The sequence below is a fragment of the Bubalus kerabau genome, chromosome 3 (assembly GCF_029407905.1).
Source record: "Bubalus kerabau isolate K-KA32 ecotype Philippines breed swamp buffalo chromosome 3, PCC_UOA_SB_1v2, whole genome shotgun sequence".
In the NCBI taxonomy this organism is placed as follows: Eukaryota; Metazoa; Chordata; class Mammalia; order Artiodactyla; family Bovidae; genus Bubalus; species Bubalus kerabau.
The window spans coordinates 147918575-147943894 of record NC_073626.1 but is presented as its reverse complement, the minus strand read 5'-3'; the positions used below and the strand labels follow the sequence as shown (position 1 = coordinate 147943894).

Below are 25320 nucleotides of genomic sequence, written 5' to 3'. Positions count from 1 at the left end.
TAAAAACTCTTTGCTCAAAATTGAGGATTGGCTTTTACCAGAACTTCTCAGTGATTGCAAATATTGTGTGTGCACACACACATATTTAAAACAACAGTTTTTAGGGAGATAAGATGGCAGAGTAGAAGGACATGAGCTCACCTGGTCTTATGAAGATACCAAAATCACAACTAACTTGCAGAATAATCATCAATTAAAAAAAAAAAAATCACTGGAACTGGCCAGAAAAGATATCCTACATCCAAAGAAAAAGAAGAAGATACAACAAGATGGTAGGAGGCATGTAATCATGATAAAATCAAGGCCCATACCTGGTAGATAGGCAACCCACAAACTGGAAAGTAATTATATTGCAGAAATTCTCCCAAGGAATTTTGAGCCCCACATCAGGCTCACCAGCTGGCAGGTCTAGCAATGGGAGGAAAAGCCCCCAGAGAATCTGGCTCTGAAGTCCAGTGGGTTTTGATCACAGGAATTCTGTAAGACTAGGGGAAGCAAGACTCCACTTTTGGTGTAGACATGGTCTCGTGCACACCAGGACACAGGAAAAAAAAAAAAAAGAAAGGAAAACAACAACACATGGAGGCAAAACAATATGCTACTAATCAACCAGTGAATCACTGAAGAAATAAAAAAATACCTATAGACAAATGAAAACATGACAATCCAAAACCTATGGGTTTCAGCAATACCGTTGTACCCAAGGAGACAGGAAAAATCTCAAATAAAGAATACCTAAAGCAGTTAGAGAAAGAAGAGCAAATAAGATCTAAAGTTAGCAGAAGGAAAAATATAAAGATCAGAGCAGAAAGAAATAGAGACAAAGAAAATCATAGCAAAGATAAATGGAACTAAAAGTTGGCTCTTTTAAAAGGTAAACAAAGGGGAGGAGCCAAGATGGCGGAGGAGTAGGACGGGGAGAACACTTTCTCCCCCACAAATTCATCAAAAGAGCATTTAAACGTCGAGTAAATGCCACAAAACAACTTCTGAATGCCGGCAGAGGACATCAGGCACCCAGAAAAGCAGCCCAACTCTTCGAAAGGAGGTAGGAAAAAATATAAAAGACAAAAAAAGAGACAAAAGAGGGAGGGACGGAGTTCCGTCCCGGGAAGGGAGTCTTAAAAAGAGAGAAGTTTCCAAACACCAGGAAACCCTCTCACTGCCGAATCTGTGCCGAGCTTTGGAAGCACAGAGGGCAACATAAAAGGGAGGGGAAAAAAAAAAATAAACAATTAAAAATCGCGGATTGTGAGCCCTACGGTAACTCCCCCAGCGGAGAAGCAGCGCAGACGCCTGCACACGGCATTAGCAAGCGGGGGCTGGGCAGGGAAGGGCGGCACGGGCTGTGTCCCTTAGAGTAAGAATCAGGCCGAATGTCCTGAGCACTATCTGAGCGAAATAATTTGGGCTAGCAAACCAGACTGTGGAATATCTACCACGCAAAAAGCCAGCCCTAACCTAAGACACCGCCAGGCCCGCGCACAGAACAAAGGACTGAACAGAGATAGCCGGCTGCAGACCTTACCCCTCCGGTGACAGGCAGCCAGAGCCGGAAGGGGGCAATCGCAGCCCCAGAGAGACACTATCTATAAAACTGTAAGCAGGCTTCTTTGCTAACTAAAACTTCTTGGGGGTCTGGACGGTCAACATCTGCCTGAGAAGGTGCGCCGGTTTTACACCCAGATAACCGAGTGGCGGGGAGGCGATAAGTCGCAGCATTGGCGCCCGCCAAACACCTCATCACCTGAGCTGCTCGACCTGGGAAGAACACAAAACGCAGGCCCAATCGAGTCTGCACCTCTGAGGACTACCCGAGTGCCTGAACCTGAGCGGCTTGGACCTGGGAGCTCAGTCCAGGGCCGGCCTCTGATTGTTCCCGGCGGAACAACCTAGAGCCCAAGCAGTGTGGGCAGGGAGGTTACACGCGCCGTGAGCGGGGGCAGACCCAGTGTGGCCGAGGCACTGCGAGCGCACGCCAGTGTTACCTGTTTGCAGCATCCCTCCCTCCCTCCCCACAGCGCGGCTGAACAAGTGAGCCTAAATTAAAAAAAAAAAAAAAAAAAATAGGGTCCTCCACCGTCCCCTTTGTGTCAGGGCGGGAACCAGACACTGAAGAGACCAGCAAACAGAAGAAGCTATAACAGAGGGAAACGCCTTGGAAGCTACAGGCTATAGATTAAAACCCTGTGGTTACTACGGATTACATAGGAAGGGGCCTATAGATCTTGAGAAATATAAGTCGGACTAAGGAACTGCCAAAAATGAACTGAACCCACAATACTCACAACAAAACCAGAGAAAGACCTAGATATATTTTTACTATTTTTATGATCAATCTTTCTTTCTTTTTTTTTTTAATTAAAAAAAAAATTTTTTTAAGTCCTCTATTGTCCTTTAATTTTCACTTTTATAACTATTACTTTGCGAAAAAAAAAAAAAAAGACCCTATTTTTTTTTTTCTTCTTCAGCAAACTTCATATATATATTTTATAATTTTTTGACCGTGGTTTTTTTTTTTTTTTCTTTTTTCTTTTTCTTCTTTTCTTTAACATTGCATTTTTGAAATTCCAAACTCTACTCTAGATTTTTAATTTTAGTATTTTGACATATGTTATCAATTTTGTACCTATAGTTTTTTTCATAATTGCTGTGACTTTTTTTTTTCCTCTGTTTCTTTCTCTTCTTCTTTTATATAACATCGTATATCTGCAATTCCAAACTCTACTCAAGATTTTTAATTTATGCTGTTTGGTATTTGATATCAATTCTGTACCTGTATTTTCTTTATAATTTTTGCGACATTGTTTTTGTTGGTTTGTTTGTTTTCTCTCTTTATTTCTCTTCTTCTTCTTTTTTTTTTTTTTTTTAACGTTGTATTTTTGAAATTCCAAACTCTACTCTAGATTTTTAATTTTTGCTTTTTGGTATTAGTTATCAATTTTGTACCTGTAGTTTCTTTATTACTTTCACGACCTTGTTTGTTTTTCTTTGTTCGTTTTTTTCTCTCTTTCTTTTCCTTCTCCTTTTCATTAACATCGCATTTTTGAAATTCCAAACTCTACTCTAGATTTCTAATTTTTGCTTTTATGTATTTGTTACCAATTTTGTACCTTTAAGAACCCAATCTTCAGGACCCATTTTTCACTAGTGTACGAGATTACTGGCTTGACTGCTCTCTCTCCCTTTGGACTCTCCATTTTCTCCACCAGGTCACCTGTATCTCCTCCCTAACCCCTCTCTACTCTACCCAACTCTGTGAATTTCTGTGTGTTCCAGACGGTGGAGAACACTTAAGGAACTGATTACTGGCTGGATCTGTCTCCCGCCTTTTCATTTCCCCCTTTTATCCTTCTGGCCACCTCTGTCTCCTGCCTCCTTCTTCTCTTCCCTGTATAACTCCATGAACATCTCTGAGTGGTCCAGTTGTGGAGTGCACATAAGGAAGTGACTACTGGCTAGCCCACTCTCTCCACTATTGATTCCACCTCATCTCATTTGGGTCACCTCTAACTCCCTCCTCCCTCTTCTCTTCTCCATGTAACGCTGTGAACCTCTCTGAGTGACCCTCACAGTAGAGAAACTTTTCATCTTTAACGTAGATGTTTTATCAGCGGTGCTGTACAGAAGGAGAAGTTTTGAAACTACTGTAAAATTAAGACCAATAACTGGAAGTAGGAGGCTTAAGTCCAATCCCTGACTCCAGGGAACTCCTGACTCCAAGGAACATTAATTGACAGGAGCTCATCAAACGCCTCCATACCAACACTGAAACCAAGCACCACACAAGGGCCAACAAGTTCCAGGGAAAGACATAACAAGCAAATTCTCCAGCAACAAAGGAACACAGCCCTGAGCTTCAAGATACAGGCTGCCCAAAGTCACCCCAAAACCATAGACATCTCATAACTCATTACTGGACATTTCATTACACTCCAGAGAGAAGAAATACAGCTCCATCCACCAGAACATCAACACAAGCTTCCCTAACCAGGAAACCTTGACAAGCCACCTGTACAAACCCACACACAGCGAGGAAACGCCACAATAAAGAGAACTCCACAAACTGCCAGAATACAGAAAGGACACCCCAAACTCAGCAATTTAAACAAGATGAAGAGACAGAGGAATACCCAGCAGATAAAGGAACAGGATAAATGCCCACCAAACCAAACAAAAGAGGAAGAGATAGGGAATCTACCTGATAAAGAATTCCGAATAATGATAGTGAAATTGATCCAAAATCTTGAAATTAAAATGGAATCACAGATAAATAGCCTGGAGGCAAGGATTGAGAAGATGCAAGAAAGGTTTAACAAGGACTTAGAAGAAATAAAAAAGAGTCAATATATAATGAATAATGCAATAAGTGAAATTAAAAACACTCTGGAGGCAACAAATAGTAGAATAACAGAGGCAGAAGATAGGATTAGTGAATTAGAAGATAGAATGGTAGAAATAAATGAATCAGAGAGGATAAAAGAAAAACGAATTAAAAGAAATGAGGACAATCTCAGAGACCTCCAGGACAATATTAAACGCTACAACATTCGAATCATAGGGGTCCCAGAAGAAGAAGACAAAAAGAAAGACCATGAGAAAATACTTGAGGAGATAATAGTTGAAAACTTCCCTAAAATGGGGAAGGAAATAATCACCCAAGTCCAAGAAACCCAGAGAGTCCCAAACAGGATAAACCCAAGGCGAAACACCCCAAGACACATAGTAATCAAATTAACAAAGATCAAACACAAAGAACAAATATTAAAAGCAGCAAGGGAAAAACAACAAATAACACACAAGGGAATTCCCATAAGGATAACAGCTGATCTTTCAATAGAAACTCTTCAAGCCAGGAGGGAATGGCAAGACATACTTAAAATGATGAAAGAAAATAACCTACAGCCCAGATTATTGTACCCAGCAAGGATCTCATTCAAGTATGAAGGAGAAATCAAAAGCTTTTCAGACAAGCAAAAGCTGAGAGAATTCTGCACCACCAAACCAGCTCTCCAACAAATACTAAAGGATATTCTCTAGACAGGAAACACAAAAATTGTGTATAAATTCGAACCCAAAACAATAAAGTAAATGGCAACGGGGTCATACTTATCAGTAATTACCTTAAACGTAAATGGGTTGAATGCCCCAACCAAAAGACAAAGACTGGCTGAATGGATACAAAAACAAGACCCCTGCATATGTTGTCTACAAGAGACCCACCTCAAAACAGGGGACACATACAGACTGAAAGTGAAGGGCTGGAAAAAGATTTTCCATGCGAATAGGGACCAAAAGAAAGCAGGAGTAGCAATACTCATATCAGATAAAATAGACTTTAAAACAAAGACTGTGAAAAGAGACAAAGATGGTCACTACATAATGATCAAAGGATCAATCCAAGAAGAAGATATAACAATTATAAATATATATGCACCCAACACGGGAGCACCGCAGTATGTAAGACAAATGCTAACAAGTATGAAAGAAGAAATTAACAATAACACAATAATAGTGGGAGACTTTAATACCCCACTCACACCTATGGATAGATCAACTAAACAGAAAATTAACAAGGAAACACAAACTTTAAATGATACAATAGACCAGTTAGACCTAATTGATATCTATAGGACATTTCATCCCAAAACAATGAATTTCACCTTCTTCTCAAGCGCACATGGAACCTTCTCCAGGATAGATCACATCCTGGGCCATAAAGCTAGCCTTGGTAAATTCAAAAAAATAGAAATCATTCCAAGCATCTTTTCTGACCACAATGCAGTAAGATTAGATCTCAATTACAGGAGAAAAACTATTAAAAATTCCAACATATGGAGGCTGAACAACACGCTGCTGAATAACCAACAAATCACAGAAGAAATCAAAAAAGAAATCAAAATTTGCATAGAAACGAATGAAAATGAAAACACAACAACCCAAAACCTGTGGGACACGGTAAAAGCAGTCCTAAGGGGAAAGTTCATAGCAATACAGGCACACCTCAAGAAACAAGAAAAAAGTCAAATAAATAACCTAACTCTACACCTAAAGCAACTAGAAAAGGAAGAAATGAAGAACCCCAGGGTTAGTAGAAGGAAAGAAATCTTAAAAATTAGAGCAGAAATAAATGCAAAAGAAACAAAAGAGACCATAGCAAAAATCAACAAAACCAAAAGCTGGTTCTTTGAAAGGATAAATAAAATTGACAAACCATTAGCCAGACTCATCAAGAAACAAAGGGAGAAAAATCAAATCAATAAAATTAGAAATGAAAATGGAGAGATCACAACAGACAACTCAGAAATACGAAGGATCATAAGAGACTACTATCAACAATTATATGCCAATAAAATGGACAACGAGGAAGAAATGGACAAATTCTTAGAAAAGTACAACTTTCCAAAACTCGATCAGGAAGAAATAGAAAATCTTAACAGACCCATCACAAGCACGGAAATTGAAACTGTAATCAAAAATCTTCCAGCAAACAAAAGCCCAGGTCCAGACGGCTTCACAGCTGAATTCTACCAAAAATTTAGAGAAGAGCTAACACCTATCCTGCTCAAACTCTTCCAGAAAATTGCAGAGGATGGTAAACTTCCAAACTCATTCTATGAGGCCACCATCACCCTAATACCAAAACCTGACAAAGACCCCACAAAAAAAGAAAACTACAGGCCAATATCACTGATGAACATAGATGCAAAAATCCTTAACAAAATTCTAGCAATCAGAATCCAACAACATATTAAAAAGATCATACACCATGACCAAGTGGGCTTTATCCCAGGGATGCAAGGATTCTTCAATATCCGCAAATCAATCAATGTAATACACCACATTAACAAATTGAAAAATAAAAACCATATGATTATCTCAATAGATGCAGAGAAAGCCTTTGACAAAATTCAACATCCATTTATGATCAAAACTCTCCAGAAAGCAGGAATAGAAGGAACATACCTCAACATAATCAAAGCTATATATGACAAACCCACAGCAAACATTATCCTCAATGGTGAAAAATTGAAAGCATTTCCTCTAAAGTCAGGAACAAGACAAGGGTGCCCACTTTCACCATTACTATTCAACATAGTTTTGGAAGTTTTGGCCACAGCAATCAGAGCAGAAAAAGAAATAAAAGGAATCCAAATTGGAAAAGAAGAAGTAAAGCTCTCACTGTTTGCAGATGACATGATCCTCTACATAGAAAACCCTAAAGACTCCACCAGAAAATTACTAGAACTAATCAATGACTATAGTAAAGTTGCAGGATATAAAATCAACACACAGAAATCCCTTGCATTCCTATACACTAATAATGAGAAAACAGAAAGAGAAATTAAGGAAACAATTCCATTCACCATTGCAACGGAAAGAATAAAATACTTAGGAATATATCTACCTAAAAAAACTAAAGACCTATATATAGAAAACTATAAAACACTGGTGAAAGAAATCAAAGAGGACACTAACAGATGGAGAAATATACCATGTTCATGGATTGGAAGAATCAATGTAGTGAAAATGAATATACTACCCAAAGCAATCTATAGATTCAATGCAATCCCTATCAAGCTACCAACAGCATTCTTCACAGAGCTAGAACAAATAATTTCACAATTTGTATGGAAAAACAAAAAACCTCGAATAGCCAAAGCGATCTTGAGAAAGAAGAATGGAACTGGAGGAATCAACCTACCTGACTTCAGGCTCTACTACAAAGCCACAGTTATCAAGACAGTATGGTACTGGCACAAAGACAGAAATATAGATCAATGGAACAAAATAGAAAGCCCAGAGATAAATCCACGCACATATGGACACCTTATCTTCGACAAAGGAGGCAAGAATATACAATGGATTAAAGACAATCTCTTTAACAAGTGGTGCTGGGAACTCTGGTCAACCACTTGTAAAAGAATGAAACTAGAACACTTTCTAACACCATACACGAAAATAAACTCAAAATGGATTAAAGATCTAAACGTAAGACCAGAAACTATAAAACTCCTAGAGGAGAACATAGGCAAAACACTCTCTGACATACATCACAGCAGGATCCTCTATGACCCACCTCCCAGAATATTGGAAATAAAAGCAAAAATAAACAAATGGGACCTAATTAACCTTAAAAGCTTCTGCACATCAAAGGAAACTATTAGCAAGGTGAAAAGACAGCCTTCAGAATGGGAGAAGATAATAGCAAATGAAGCAACTGACAAACAACTAATCTCGAGAATATACAAGCAACTCCTACAGCTCAACTCCAGAAAAATAAATGACCCAATCAAAAAATGGGCCAAAGAACTAAATAGACATTTCTCCAAAGAAGACATACAGATGGCTAACAAACACATGAAAAGATGCTCAACATCACTCATGATCAGAGAAATGCAAATCAAAACCACTATGAGGTACCATTTCATACCAGTCAGAATGGCTGCAATCCAAAAGTCTACAAGTAATAAATGCTGGAGAGGGTGTGGAGAAAAGGGAACCCTCTTACACTGTTGGTGGGAATGCAAACTAGTACAGCCACTATGGAGAACAGTGTGGAGATTCCTTAAAAAACTGGAAATAGACATGCCTTATGATCCAGCAATCCCACTGCTGGGCATACACACTGAGAAAACCAGAAGGGAAAGAGACACGAGTACCCCAATGTTCATCGCAGCACTGTTTATAATAGCCAGGACATGGAAGCAACCTAGATGTCCATCAGCAGATGAATGGATAAGAAAGCTGTGGTACATATACACAATGGAGTATTATTCAGCCATTAAAAAGAATACATTTGAATCAGTTCTAATGAGGTGGATGAAACTGGAGCCTATTATACAGAGTGAAGTAAGCCAGAAAGAAAAACACCAATACAGTATACTAACGCATATATATGGAATTTAGAAAGATGGTAACAATAACCCTGTGTACGAGACAGCAAAAGAGACACTGATGTATAGAACAGTCTTATGGACTCTGTGGGAGAGGGAGAGGGTGGGAAGATTTGGGAGAATGGCATTGAAACATGTAAAATATCATGTATGAAATGAGCTGCCGCCAGGTTCGATGCACGATACTGGATGCTTGGGGCTGGTACACTGGGACGACCCAGAGGGATGGAATGGGGAGGGAGGAGGGAGGAGGGTTCAGGATGGGGAACACATGTAAACCTGTGGCGGATTCATTTTGATATTTGGCAAATCTAATACAGTTATGTAAAGTTTAAAAATAAAATAAAATTTAAAAAAAAAAAAAGAAAAAAAAAATAAAAATAAAAGGTAAACAAAATTGATAAATCTTAAGCCAGACTCACCAGGAAAAAAAAGAGAGGGCTCAAATCAATAAAATTAGAAATGAAAAAGAAATAATGGACACCACTGAAATACAAAGAATCATAAGACAACTGCAAACAACTATATGCCAATAAAATGAACAACCTAGAAGAAATGGACAAATTCTTAGGTACAATCTCCCAAAACTGAACTAGGAAGAAATAGAAAATATGAACAGACCAATTATAAGTACTGAAATTGAAATTGTGATTAAAAAAATCCCAAATGAAAGTCCAGGACCGGATGGATTCACAGGTAAAGTCTATCAAACATTTAGAGAAGAGTTAATACTTAATATTTCTGAAACTATTCCAAAAAATTATAGGAGGAACACTCCTAAGCTCATTCTATGAGTCTACCATCACCCTGATACAAAAACCAAGCAAAGATAATATGCACATGAACACATATACACACAATTACAGGCCAATATCATTGATGAACACAGACACAAAAATCCTCAACAAAATATTAGCAAACGAAATTCAATAGTACATTAAGATGATTATACACCACGATCAAGAGGGATTTATCCCAGGGATGCAAGGATTTTTCAGTATCCACAAATCAGTGTGATACACCATACTAAAAAAATTGAAGAATAAATACCATATGATCATCTCAAAGGAAGCAGAAAAGTCTTTTGACAAAATTCAATACCCATTTACAATAAAAACTCTCCAGAAAGTGGCCAAGAGGGGACATATCTCAACATAATGAAGGCCGTGCATGACAAACCTGTAGCCTTTGTGTGAATCACAACAAACTGTGGAAAATTCTTAAAGAGATAGGAATATCAGACTGCCTTACCTGTCTCCTAAGAAACCTGTATGTTGGTCAAGAAGCAACATAGACCCAGACATGGAACAACTGACTGGTTCAAAATTGGGAAAGGAGTACCACAAGGCTGTATATTGTTACCCTCTTTATTTAACTTATGTGCAGAGTACATCATGTGAAATGCCAAGCTGGATGAATCACAAGTTGGAATCAAAATTGCTGACATAAAATATCAACAACCTCAGATATGCAGATGACACCACCTTGATGGCAGAAAATGAAGACTAAAGAGCCTCTTGATGAATGTGAAAGAGGAGAATGAAAAAGCTGACTTCAAACCAGTCAATCCTAAAGGAAATTAACCCTGAATATTCATTGGAAGGACTGATGCTGAAGCACCAATGCTGTGGCTATCTGATGTGAAGAGCTGATTCATTGGAAAAAGCCCTGATTCTGGGAAATATTGAGGGTGGGAGTTGAACAGGGTAGCAGAGGATGAGATGGTTAGATAGCATCATTGACTCAATGGAAATGAATCTGAGCAAACTTCAGATAGTGAAGGACAGGGAAGGCTGGCATGCTGCAGTCCATGGGGTTGAAAAGAGGTGGACACAACTTAGCGACTGAACAACAACAATATAACTAGCATCATTCTCAATGGTGAAAAGCTGAAAGCATTCCCTTCAAGATCATAAATAAGACAAGAATGTCCACTCACCACTTTCATTTAACATAGTTTTGGAAGTCCTAGCCCTGACAATCAGAGAAAAAAAAGAAATAAAAGGAATCCAAACTGGGAAAGAAGTAAAACTGTTACTGTTTGCAAGTGACATGATATTATACATAGAAAATCTTAAAGATGGTACCAGAAGACTACTAGAGCTCATCAATGAATTCAGTAAAATTGCAGGAAATAAAATTAATAAACAGAAATCTGAAGCATTCCTATACACTAACAAGGAAAGATAAGAAAGAGAAGTTAAAGAAACAATCCCATTCATAATCACATCAAAAAGAATAAAACATCTAGGAATAAACCTACCTAAGGAGGCAAAAGACTTGAACTCTGAAAACTACAAGACACTGATAAAAGAGATCAAAGATGACACAATCTGATAAAAAAGCTATGCCATATACTTGGACTGAAAGAATCAATATTATAAAAATGACTACAATATCCATAGAAATCTATAGATTCAATGCAATCCCTATAAAATTACCAATGGCATTTTTTCAGAGAAGTAGAACAAAAAATTTTACACTTTGTATGGAAGCTTTGGCCTTGGAGTGCAAAATGAAGCAGGGAAAAGGCTAACAGTTTTGCCAAAAGAACACAGTGCTTATAGTAAGCACCCTCTTCCAACAACACAAGAGATGACTCTATACATGAACATCACCAAAAGGTCAACACTGAAATCAGACTGATTATATTCTTTGCAGCTGAAGATGGAAATGCTCTATAAAGTCAGCAAAAAGAAGACCTGGAGCTGACTGTGGCTCTGATCATGAGCTCCTTATTGCAAAATTCAGGCTTAAATTGAAGAAAGGAGGGAAAATCACTAGACCATTCAGTATGACCTAAATAAAACCCTTTATGATTATACAGTGGAGGTGATGAATAGATTCAAAGGATAAGTGCTGGTAGGTAGAGTGCCTGTAGAACTGTGGACAGAAGTTTGTAACAGCATACAGGAGGTGGTGACCAAAATCATCCCAAAGAAAAAGAAATGCAAAAAGGCAAAATGGCTATCTAAGAAGGTCCTACAAATAGCTGAGAAAAGCAGTGAAAGGCAAAGGAGAAAGGGAAAGATATATCCAACTGAATGCAGAGTTTCAGAGAATAGCAAGGAGAGAGAAGAAAGCCTTCTTAAGTGAACAATGCAAAGAAATAGAGGAAAACAATAGAATGGGAAAGACTAGAGATCTCAAGAAAATTGGAGATACCAAGGGAATATTTCATGCAAAGATGGGCACAAACAAGGACAGAAACAGCAAGGACCTAACAGAAGCAGAGAGATTAAGAAGAGGTGGCAAGAATAGAAGAACTATACAAAAAAGATCTTAATGATCCAGATAACCACAGTGGTATAGTCACTCACTTAGAGCCAGACATCCTGGAGTGTTAATTCAAGTAGACCTTAGGAAGCATTATTATGAACAAAGCTAGTGGAAGTGATGGAATTCCAGCTGAGCTATTTCAAAAGATGATGCTGTTAAAACGGTGCACTCAATATGCCAGCAAATTTAGAAAACTCAGTAGTGGCCACAGGACTGGAAAAGGTCAGTTTTCATCCCAATCCCAAAGAAAGACAATGCAAAGAATGTTCAAACTACCATTCATCTGCATTCATTTCACACACTAGCAAGTTAATGCTCAAAATCCTTCAAGCTAGGTTTCAACAGTATGTTAACTGATAACTTCCAGTTGTACAAGCTGGATTTAGAAGAAGCAGAGAAACCAGAGACCAAATTGCCAACATTTATTAGATCATAGAAAAAGCAAGGGTAACTTATATGCAGAGTACATCATGAGAAATGCTGGACTGGACGAAGCACAAGCTAGAATCAAGACTGCCAGGAGAAATAGCAATAACCTCAGATTTGCAGATGATACCACCCTTATGGCAGAAAGTGAAGAAGAACTAAAGAGCCTCTTGATGAAAGTAAAAGAGGAGAATGAAAATGTTGACTTATAACCCAACATTCAGAAAACTAAGATCATGTCATCTGGTCCCATCACTTCATGGCAAATAGATGGGGAAACAGTGGAAATAGTGACAGACTTTATATTTTGGGGCTCCAAAATCACTGCAGATGGTGACTGCAGCCATGAAATTAAAAGACGCTTGCCCCTTGGAAGAAAAGCTATGACCAACCTAGACAGCATATTCAAAAGCAGATACATTATTTTGCCAACAAAGGTCTGTCTAGTCAAGGCTATGGTTTTTCCAGTGGTCAGGTATGGATGTGAGAGTTGGACTATAAAGAAAGCTGAGCACCGAAGAATTGATGCTTTTGAACTGTGGTGTTGGAGAAGACTCTTGAGAGTCCCTTGGACTGCAAGGAGATCCAACCAGTCCATCCTAAAGGAAATCAGTCTTGAATATTCATTGAAAGGACTGATGCTGAAGCTGAAACTCCCATACTTTGGCCACCTCATGAGAAGAACTGACTCATTGGAAAAAACCCTGATGCTGGGAAAGATTGAAGGCAGGAGGAGAAGGGGACAACAGAGGATGAGATGGTTGGATGGCATCACCAATTCAATGGACATGAGTTTGAATAAACTCTGGGAGTAGGTGATGGACAGGGAGGCCTGGCATGCTGCAGTCCATGGGTTCGCAGAGAGTCTGACACGACTAACTGAACTGAACTGATTCCAGAAAAATCATCTACTTCTGCTTCATTCACTATGCTAAATACTTTGACTGTGTGGATCATAACAAACTGTGGAAATTTTTCAAGAGATAGGAATACCAGACAACCTTACTTGCCACCAGAGAAACCTGTACATGGGTCAAGAAGCAACAGTTAGAACTGGACATGGAATAACAGACTGATCAAAATTGGGAAAGGAGTATGTCAAGGATGTATATTGTCACTCTGCTTATTCAATTTATATACAGAGTAGATTATGTGAAATGCCCAGCTGGATGAATTACAAGCTGGGATCTAGATTGTTGGAGAAATATCAACAACCTCAGACATGCAGATCATACTACTCTAATGGCAGAAAGCAAAGAGGAACTAAAGAACCTCTTGATGAGGGTGAAAGAGGAGAGTGAAAAAGTTGGCTTAAAACCCAACATATAAAAAACTAAGATCATGGCATCTGGTTTCATAACTTCATGGCAAATAGATGGGGAAAAAATAGAAACAGTGACAGATTTTATTTTCTTGGGCTCAAAAATCACTGCAGGTGGTGACTACAGCCATGAAATTAAAAGACACTTGATTCTTGGAGGAATAGCTGTGACAAACCTAGACAGTGTATAAAAAGCAGAGATATCACTTTGTAGACAAAAGTCTATACAGTCAAAGCAATGGTGTTTCCAGTAGTCATGTACAGATATGAGAGCTGGACCATAAGAAAGGCTGAGCACTAAAGAATGCTTTGGAACTGTGGTGTTGGAGAAGACTCCTGAGAGTCCCTTGGACAGCAAGGAGATCAAACCAGTCAATCCTAAAGAAAATCAACCCTGAATATTCATTGGAAGGACTTCTGTGGAAGCTGAAGCTCCAATACTTTGGCCCCCTGTGGAAAGAGTTGACTCATTGGAAAAGAGTCTGAAACTGGGAAAGACTGAGGACGGGAGGAAAAGCTGCTGACTGGATGAGATGGTTGGATGGCATCACTGACTCGATATACATGAGTTTGAGCCAACTCTGGGAGACAGTGAGGGACACAGAAGCCTGAAGTGCTGCTGTTAATGGGGTCACAAAGAGTCAGACATGAATTAGTGACTGAACAACAACAATGGAAATGAGAAACTGAAGATCCAAGGCAATCTTGAGGAAGAAAAATGGACCTGGAGTAATCAGGCTGTTGACTTCAGAAAATACTACAAAGCAACAGTAATCAAAACAGTATGGTACTGACACAAAAACAGAAATACCGATCAATGGAGCAGTATTGAAAGACCAGAAATAAACCCACACACATATGGTCAATTAATCTACAACAAAGGAAGCAAGACCATACAATGGAGAAAAGACTCTCTCTTAAATGGTGCTGGGAAAACTGGGCAGCTACCTGTATAATAATGCAATTAGAACGTTTCTAAGACTATACACAAAAATAAACTCAAAATGAAGTAAAGATCTAAATGTAAGACTGATATTATTATAAATCTTTTAGAGAAAAACAAATTCAGAACACTCCTTAACATAAATTACAGCAAAAATCTTTTTTTGGTCCCCATCCTAGAATATTGGGAATAAAAACAAAAACAAATGTGACCTAATTAAACTCAAAAGCTTTTGCACAGCAAAGGAACCCATTTAAAAACATGAAAAGACAACCCACAGAAAGGGAGAAAATATTTGCAAAAAATGTGACTGATAAGGATTAATCTCCAAAATTTACTAACAGCTCATGTAGCTCAATGTCAATAAAACAAGCCAGTCAAAGGTAGGCATAAGACCTAAATAAAGATTTTTGCAAAGAAGACATTTAGATGGCCTAGATGCACATGAAAAAGTGCTCAACATCACTAATCATTGCTGCGAAGTCGCTTCAGTTGTGTCCGACTCTGTGTGACCCCATAGACGGCAGCCCACCAGGCTTCCCTGTCCCTGGGATTCTCCAGGCAAGAACACTGGAGTGGGTTGCCATTAGGAAAATGCAAATCAAAGCTACAGTGAGATATCCCCTCACGCCAGTCAGAATGGTTATCATTAAAATGTCTAGAAATAAATACTGGTGAGGGTGTGGAGAAAAGGGAGCCCTCCTACACTGTTGGTGGGAATATAGACTGGTACAGTCACTATGCAGAACAGTACAGAAGTTCCTTTAAATCTCAAAATGAAACTACCTACTTTAGCTTTATTTTTAAATTAATATTCAGCGATCCCACTTCTGGGCATATATTTGGAAAAAACCTTTGTTCAAAGGGATACATGCATACCTCGCAATGTTCACTGCAGCACTGTTTATAATAGCCAAGATACGGAAGCGTCTAAATGTCCATTGACATTTACACAAATGACATTGACAAAGAAGATCTGTCCATTGACAAAGAAGATTTAGTACATATATACAATGAAATATTACTCAGCCATTAAAAATGAAATAATGCCATTTGTAGCAAAATGGATGGACCTAGAGTTTACCATACTAAGTGTCAGAGTAAGTCAGACAGAGAAGGACAAATATCATATGATATCACCTACATGTGTAATCTAAAAAAAAAAAAAGGATACAAATGAACTCATTTAAACAGCTTCACAGACTTAGAAAACAAACTTATGGTTACTAAAGGGGAAAGATGGTGGTGGGGGGAATAAATTGGGAGTTTGGGATTGACATTTCCGTCAATGGGGTCGCATAGAGTCGGACACGACTTAAGTGACTTAGCAGCAGCAGCAGCATACACACTAATATATTTAAAATAGATAATTAACAAGGACCTACTGTATAATGCAGGGTACTCTACTCAATATTCTTTAATAACCTAAATGGGAAAAGAATTTGAAAAAGAATAGATACATGCATATATAACTGAATCACTCTGCTCTACACCTGAAACTAACATAAAAATGTTAACCAACTATACCCCAATATAAAATTAAAAAAAAAATTTGCAAGAAAAAAATGCCCAGATTATTAACTACAGAATTTGATAGAATAAAGGAAGTGGAATAGGGACCTGATATTTTATCTCTGTTAATCTTGGGTTTCCCTTTGCATAGTACCTTTATTTGAGTGACATTTAGTATCTGTAGGGAAGCACAAAATGCAATACATTCTGGGGCCAAAGAAATGCTTATCATAGTGACTAATGCTGCATGTTTTGAGCCAACTTTGAGGAATCCAGGGGCAGCTTTCTTTGAAGATTTTAATGAAAACAAGGATCCAAATGCAAATGCATCAGCACTTTAAGACCCCTCATTTTTCACATCACCCCTATGATTTTTATTCATATGTGTTATTACTTTTCCTATAAGACTTTTAATTCAAAACCTCACCCAGGAGCCATATTTACTTAAGAAGAACATGTCTATATTTTCTTTCTTTACTCTTTGCAAAAGCTGTCATGACAATATCGATATTTGAAAAATTTCACTTATTTTTTCCCAAATTTTAAACTATGTTTTATTTTCTATTTTATTTTTGATTAGGGTCATTTCTGGAGGCCCAAAGGATTCAGATTTTGATTGGAAAATTTGTACAAATATGAGAGTTGGACTATAAAGAAGGCTGAGTCACAAAGAACTGATGCTTTCTAATTGTGGTGCTGGAGAAGCCTCCTGAGCAGCAAGGAGATCAAACCAGTCAATCCTAATGGATATCAATCCTGAATATCTATTGGAAGGACTGACACTGAAGCTCCAATACTTTGGCCACCTGATGTGAAGAGCCAACTCATTGGAAAAGATATTGATGCTGGGAAAGACTGAAGGGCAAAGAATGGGGCAGCAGAGGATGAGATGGTTAGATAGCATCACCAACTCAAGTACATGAATCTGAGCAAACTCTGGGAGATAGTGGAGGACAGAGGAGCCTGGAATGCTGTAGTCCATAGGGTTGCGAATAGTTGGACACAACTTAATGAGTGAACACCAGCAAAGTGGGTCAGATGGCAGCTCTTGGGTACCGACTGTCTTAATTTTATGGAAGGAGGGAAGGAATGCTTCTACACCTATGAGGATAATCCTTTGAGGGAAAGGGCTCAGTATTAGAAGGACTGAGTAACTGGCAAAATTTTTAGCTAGGAATGAGATGGCTATACTTACTGGAACAGATGAAGAGACATGAGCCCCTGGGATAGATGTATAGGCACAAGTAACTTTGAATCTTCTTATCTCCCTATTACATCTCCATTTCTGCAACAATTGCAAAGAAAATCTCTCTCCTCTGGATTCACTGCAGTAGTTCATTCTCACCTCATCTGCCTGTTGCCCTGCCTCAGGCTGGGTATACACTGTGCTGAAGCACCAAGATCTTGAAGGAAGGAACCAAGTCTCATGTATCTAGTGATCTCTCTCAGAGCTTACCACACGGCTCTGCACATCACAGCTGCTCCATAAACGTATACTGAGTTCGTTCAAGAGAGTTTAAAGTAAAGAGAAAACCCACAAACATACTTGGTAACTATAGAGGGTCAGATGTGTGTAGGAGTTGGAAATAGTAGGTAGGTAGAGAGATGAAAGGAGAATGTGGGATCTCAATGAGAAGTAGAAATTGATAAGGCTTGAGATAAGACTGGACTCTAAGTTTTAAAGAAGGAGAGAGGGATGATGGGCTAAAAAAAAAAAAAAAGGGTCCAACTTAGAATGGCTGTAAATGGGTTGTTATATATACAAAAAAGCAAAATGGCTGTCTGGGGAGGCCTTACAAATAGCTGTGAAAAGAAGAGAAGTGAAAAGCAAAGGAGAAAAGGAAAGATATAAACATCTGAATGCAGAGTTCCAAAGAATAGCAAGAAGACACAAGAAAGCCTTCTTCAGTGATCAATGCAAAGAAATAGAGGAAAACAACAGAATGGGAAAGACTAGGGATCTCTTCAAGAAAATCAGAATACCAAAGGAACATTTCATGCAAAGATGAGCTCGATAAAGGACAGAAATGGTATGGACCTAACAGAAGCAGAAGATATCAAGAAGAGATGGCAAGAATACACAGAAGAACTGTACAAAAAAGATCTTCATGACCCAGATAATCACAATGGTGTGATCACTGACCTAGAGCCAGACATCCTGGAATGTGAAGTCAAGTGGCCTTAGAAAGCATCATTACGAACAAAACTAGTGGAGGTGATGGAATTCCAGTTGAGCTATTCCAAATCCTGAAAGATGATGCTGTGAAAGTGCTGCACTCAATATGCCAGCAAATGTGGAAAACTCAGCAGTGGCCACAGGACTGGAAAAGGTCAGTTTTCACTCCAATCCCAAAGAAAGGCAATGCCAAAGAATGCTCAAACTACCGCACAATGGCACTCATCTCACACACTAGTAAAGTAATGCTCAAAATTCTCCAAGCCAGGCTTCAGCAATATGTGAACTGTGAATTTCCTGATGTTCAAGCTGGTTTTAGAAAAGGCAGAGGAACCAGAGATCAAATTGCCAACATCCGCTGGATCATAGAAAAAGCAAGAGAGTTCCAGAAAAACATCTATTTCTGCTTTATTGACTATGCCAAAGCCTTTGACTGTGTGGATCACAATAAACTGTGGGAAATTCTTCAAGAGATGGGAATACCAGACCACCTGATCTGCCTCTTGAGAAATGTGTATGCAGGTCAGGAAGCAACAGTTAGAACTGGACATGGAACAGACTGGTTCCAAATAGGAAAAGGAGTTCATCAAGGCTAGTATATTGTCACCCTGTTTATTTAACTTATATGCAGAGTACATCATGAGAAACGCTGGACTGGAAGAAACACAAACTGGAATCAAGATTGCCAGGAGAAATATCAATAACCTCAGATATGTAGATGACACCACCCTTATGGCAGAAAGTGAAGAGGAACTCAAAAGCCTCTTGATGAAGGTGAAAGTGGAGAGTGAAAAAGTTGGCTTAAAGCTCAACATTCAGAAAACGAAGATCATGGTATCCGACCCTACCACTTCACGGGAAATAGATGGGGAAACAGTGGCAACAGCGTCAGACTTTATTTTTCTGGGCTCCAAAATCACTGCAGATGGTGACTGCAGCCATGAAATTAAAAGACGCTTACTCCTTGGAAGGAAAGTTATGCCCAACCTAGATAGCATATTCAAAAGCAGAGACATGACTTTGCCAACAAAGGTTCGTCTAGTCAAGGCTATGGTTTTTCCTGTGGTCATGTATGGATGTGAGAGTTGGACTGTGAAGAAGGCTGAGCGCCAAAGAGTTGATGCTTTTGAACTGTGGTGTTGGAGAAAACTCTTGAGAGTCCCTTAGACTGCAAGGAGATCCAACCAGTCCATTCTGAAGGAGATCAGCCCTGGGATTTCTTTAGAAGGAATGATGCTAAAGCTGAAACTGCAGTACTTTGGCCACCTCATGCGAAGAGTTGACTCATTGGAAAAGACTCTGATGCTGGGAGGGATTGGGGGCAGGAGGAGAAGGGGATGACGGAGGATGAGATGGCTGGATGGCATCACTGACTCGATGGACATGAGTCTGAGTGAACTCCGGGAGTTGGTGATGGACAGGGAGGCCTGGCGTGCTGCGATTCATGGGGTCGCAAAGAGTTGGACACGACTGAGCGACTGATCTGATCTGATATTTGTCTTGTTTGCCAAGAACAAAAGTAGACAGCCTTATCTCTTCTTTTATGCATAGTACTTGAATCATGAAAGTGAAAGTGAAGTTGCTCAGTCATGTCTGACTCTTTGCGACCCCATGGACTGACTGTAGCCTACCAGGCTCCTCCGTCCATGGGATTTTCCAGGCAAGAATTCTGGAGTGGGTTGCCATTTCCTCCTCCAGGGTATCCAGGGTATCTTCCCGACCCAGGGATTGAACCCGGGTCTCCTGCACTATGGGCAGACACTTTACCATCTGAGCTACCAGGGAAGTCCCAACTTGAATCATAGTAGGTGCTTAATGAATCTTGCACTCAAATTTAATTGCCTTGACTTACTAGTGAGGTCAACATGACTGATGAACTGGTTCACGTTAAGTGTATTTACTCAACAATCAGTTAAGAAAGAGCAGATAAGATGGTGGAATAGAAAGACCTCTTCTCATGGGCACATCAAAATCACAACACAGAACAACCATCAGTGAAAAAGACTGCCACCTACCAGAAAAGATCTTCTACAGCTAAAACCATAGAGAAGAAACCACAATGAGACAGGTAGGAGGTCTCCCCCAGGTGGGAGACCCTCACATTGGAGAATAATTATATTGCAGAGGTTCTCCCACAGGAGTGAGAGTTCTGAGCCCAAAGTTGGGTTCCCCAGCCTAGGGATCCAGCATCAGGGAGATGAGCCCCCCAGAACATTTGGCTGTGAAGGCCAGTGGGGCTTAATTGCAGGAGCCCCACAGGACCAGGGGAAACAGAAACTTTTAAAGGCACATGCAAAATCTCACATGGACAAAAGCAGCTACTTTATAGGAGCCTGGGTGAGACCCACCTGCTGGTCTTGGAGGGTCTCCTGGAGAGGTGGTGGTTAGGGGGTGGCGGGGCGGTGTGGAAGCAGTTGAAGCTCAGCCTAGAGACATAAATTCTGGTGGCAGACTCTTTGGGAACATTCAATGGTGTGAACAATCCTGGCAACTGCCATTTTGGCTCATTAGTGCCAAGACCTGACCCACCCAAAAGCCTCAGGTCAGACAATTAACTGGGAGGGACCAGGCTGCCTAAAGGCTTCTTGAGCCCATAGCCATCTCTAGACATGCCTCTAGACACAGTCCTGACCACCAGAGAGTCAAGACCCAGCTCTACCCACCAGTGGGCAGGCACAGGCCCCTCCCACCAGGAAGCCTCTAGACCAGCCTCACCCACCAAGGGGGCAGACAGCAGAAGCAAGAAAACTACGATCTCTCAGCCAGCAGGCTGAGTCTGCCAACAGAAGGCCAGACCCTACTCTTGGACTGGTGGGACCCTGGTCCCCTGCAGGATTAATCCAAAGAGGAACATATCAAGATACATTGTAATCTAAAGAGTGACAAAAAATAAAGGGAGATTAAAAGCAACAAGGGAAAAGTAATAAATATCATATAGGGGAGCGCCTATAAAGCTATCAGCTGATTTTTCAGCAGAAACTTTGTAGACCTGAAGGGAGTGGCACAATATATTTAAAGTAATGAAAGGGAAAAACCTACAATCAAGAATATTCTACCCAGCAAGGCTCTTCTTCAAAATTGATTGAGAAATCAAAAGTTTTACAGACAAGCACAAGCTAAGAGTTTAGCACCACCAAACCAGCCTCACAACATACGTTAAAGGAACTTCTCAAGGCAAAAAAGAAACAACTAGAAATGAGAAAGCTATGAAACAAAAAAGCTTACTAATAAAGGCAAACATACAGTAACATAGGAAGCCATCTAGACACAAAGCTAGTAGGCAGGTTAGAAGACAAAAGTAGTAAAATTCTCTGTATCTGCAATAAGCAGTTAAAGGATACACAAATCAATTCAGATATAAAATAAAACAGTAATAATAAACAGAGAGTATAAATGCAGGGTTTTAAAATGCACTTGAAATTAAGAGATCAGAAACTTAAAACAATCAAATATATATACAGACTGCTGTATGAAAACCTCATGGTAACCACAAACCAAATACTGATAATAGATATACACACAAAAAAGAAAAAGGAATACAACAGAAAAAGACATATATGATATTGCTTATATGTGGAATCTAAAAATATTATACAAATGAACTTGTTTATAAAACAGAAATAGACTCAGACATAGAAAACAAACTTATGGTTACCAAAGGGTAGGGGAGGGGGATAAATTAGGAGTATAGGATTAACAGACACACTACTATGTATAAAAAAGATAAAGAAGGTTTATGTAAGGCACAGGGAACTATATTCCATATAATAACCTATAATGGAAAAGAATCTGAAAATATATATATAGTAATATATATGTGTAAATGAAAACTAAGATCATGGTATCTGGTCCCATAACTTCATGGCAAATAGATGGGGAAACAGTGGAAACAGTGGCTGACTTTATTTTTCTGGGCTCCAGAATCACTGCAGATGGTGATTGCAGCCATGAAATTAAAAGACACTTACTCCTGGGAAGGAAAGTTATGACCAACCTAGACAGAATATTAAAAAGCAGAGACATTACTTTGTCAACAAAGGTCCATCTAGTCAAGGCTATGGTTTTTCTAGTGGTCATGTATGGGTGTGAGAGTTGGACTATAAAGAAAGTTGAGCGCTGAAGAATTGATGCTTTTGAACTGTGGTGTTGGAGAAGACTCTTGAGAGTCCCTTGGACTGCAAGGAGATCCAACCAGTACATCCTAAAGGAGATCAGTCCTGGGTGTTCATTGGAAGGACTGATGTTGAAGCTGAAATGCCAATACTTTGGCCACCTAATGTGAAGAGCTGACTCATTTGAAAAGACCCTGATGTTGGGAAAGATTGAGGGCAGGAAGAGAAGGGGATGACAGAGGATGAGATGGTTGGATGGCATCACCGACTCAATGGACATGGGTTTGGTTGGACTCCGGGAATTAGTGATGGACAGGGAGGCCTGGAGTGCTGCGGTTCATGGGGTTGCAAAGAGTCAGACACAACTGAGCAACTGAACTGAACTGATGTTTAACTGTATCACTTTGCTCTATACCTGCACCTAACACAACACTTACTCCTTGGAAGAAAAGCTATGACAAACCTAGACAGCGTATTAAAAAGCAGAGACAGCACTTTGTTGACAAAGCTCTGCATAGTCAAAGCTATGGTTTTTTCCAGTAGTCATGTATGGATGTGAGAATTGGACCATAAAGAAAGCTGAGTGGTGAAGAATTGATGCTTTTGAACTATGGTGTTGGAGAGGATTCTTGAGAGTCCCTTGGACTGCAAGGAGATCAAACCAGTCAGTCCTAAAGGAAATCAACCCCGAATATTCATTGGAAGGACTAATGTTAAAGCTCCAATATTTTTGCCACCCAATGCGAAGAGCTGACTCACTGGAAAAGACCCTGATGTTGGGAAAGACTGAAGACAGGAGGAGAAGGGGATGACAGAGGATGAGATGGGTGGATGGCATCACCAATTCAACAGGCATGAGTTTGCGCAAACTCTGGGAAATAGTGAATGACAGGGAAGCCTGGTATGCTGCATTTCATGGGGTCGCAAAGAGTTGGACATGACTGAGAGGCTGAAGAACAATAGCACAACACTGTAAATCAACTACACTTCAATAGAAAGAACAAAAAAATATGACCCCCAAAAATCAGTTATAAGAACTGTTATTAATTTGGTACAGGAAAAAAAATGTTTCTGTCAGAAACACGATAATCTAGGAGCATCTTTATGCATTTAAAATTATGGTACAGAGAGTCTAAAATATTACATAGCATTTTATGGAGACAATGTCCAAAGTGAAAACCTGGTGTGATCACCTGTTTCACGTGCCTAGGCTTGAGGACTGATGAACATGAGCCAGAGGTAGAGGGGAGGTCCAGTTCCCCTCTGTCACAGTGCTTCCCAACTTTGTCTCCACTTGAATACACATGATGGATGGCTTTCATACAAGACACACATGCCCAAGAGAGGTAGAAGCTACGATTATACCACATTCTCTATCATCTACTATATCTCAACGCCTTTCCCTCCCACCTAAGAGAGAACAAACTCATTGATGTGAGTGTCGGCCACATTATGAAGGGAGAACAACTTGAATCTGCTGTAATTTATTAGAAGAAATTATTTGTAGCCTTCAGCTCATCACATATCAGTGACAAATCCTTACAATATAGAGCTGATCATGATTCATCAATACATCTCGAGACTGAATTTAAGAAGCACCCCTGTCTCTCAGCCAGTGAGTTCTTTTTAGAAAGAGGAAGGGCAGGTGAAGGTGAAGAATAACAGGAGAAAACAGCTAAGATTGAGACGCATCAGTGCCTAGAAGGGAGTTTGTTTTGCGAGGAGATGAGCTTAGGAAGCATAAAAATAAGGTATGTGGTAAAACGTGTGAAAGCCATAAAGAATGTATGAGCAAAGATAAGCACCTCCACCTGGGGCATAAGCACTGGATTCCTTACTTCAGGAAAAGCTTGCAAAGGGCAGAATCCTGCTCCTCTCAATTTCTGTAAAATACTACCTGTGCTATTATTAGTAGCCCAAACAGACAATTTAACTTCCAAGGTAGCCGTTATGAGTTTCCTTTTTTGGTAATAATTGACTGTGACCAGATTTGGGGTTCAAATGGGAGGAAGCAGATGATGTAAAGCTGCTGGTGCTAAGAGAAGTACTTGGAGCCTTTGGCAGCCAGAGGACCTCTGGCACAGCCATGCTCCTCCCAAGCACACCATGTGCAGATTGTTTAGTGGCTGAGCTGATGTTGGTGCTTGCTCCTCTTGCTTTTCTACAAATATGGGAAAGCTAAAAAAAGATCAGCACAAACTAATACACCCGTAGGAGCCTGAGTTGCCCATGCTATGTGGACAGAGATGCCTTTAGTCTGTGTTTGGAATGCTTTCCGTGTCAGGTTTCTAGTTACCAGGCCTTTATCCTTTGTCCAGGCATGAATGCGGTTGGCCAGGATTAGCAAAGCCCTCTGCAATGTATGTTACATAGCTTTGATTTCTGCAGATTTTACAGAATCGTAAAATAGAAGCATCATTTGACGGCCTATATCATAGAAATGATTGGGGGTGGGGGGAATCCTATTTTCATCACTCACATTTCCCTGGTGTTATGAAGAGACGGCTCTTGCTTTTTCCTAAGAACTGGAGTAGGAACAGATTTATCAGCAGATGCTTTTGGCCCCTGTTACCACCAAGGAAATGTTTGCAAAGACAATGAAAGAGGAATGATAATGACAGAGTACTCAGAAGACATTTCTAAAACAGTTTAAG

At 39.7% G+C, this 25320-nt stretch overlaps 1 protein-coding gene and 1 long non-coding RNA gene across 9 annotated transcripts in view; one reads left to right on the top strand and one right to left on the bottom strand.

Annotated features, from left to right (window-relative positions):
- Positions 1 to 25320, bottom strand: part of PARD3B (par-3 family cell polarity regulator beta) — a 1164360-nt gene that overhangs the window by 7334 nt on the left and 1131706 nt on the right. The window lies entirely within an intron of this gene.
- The window catches only part of LOC129646672 (uncharacterized), an 81173-nt gene that overhangs the window by 44590 nt on the left and 11263 nt on the right, over positions 1 to 25320 (top strand). The gene's annotated exons all lie outside the window — the stretch shown is intronic.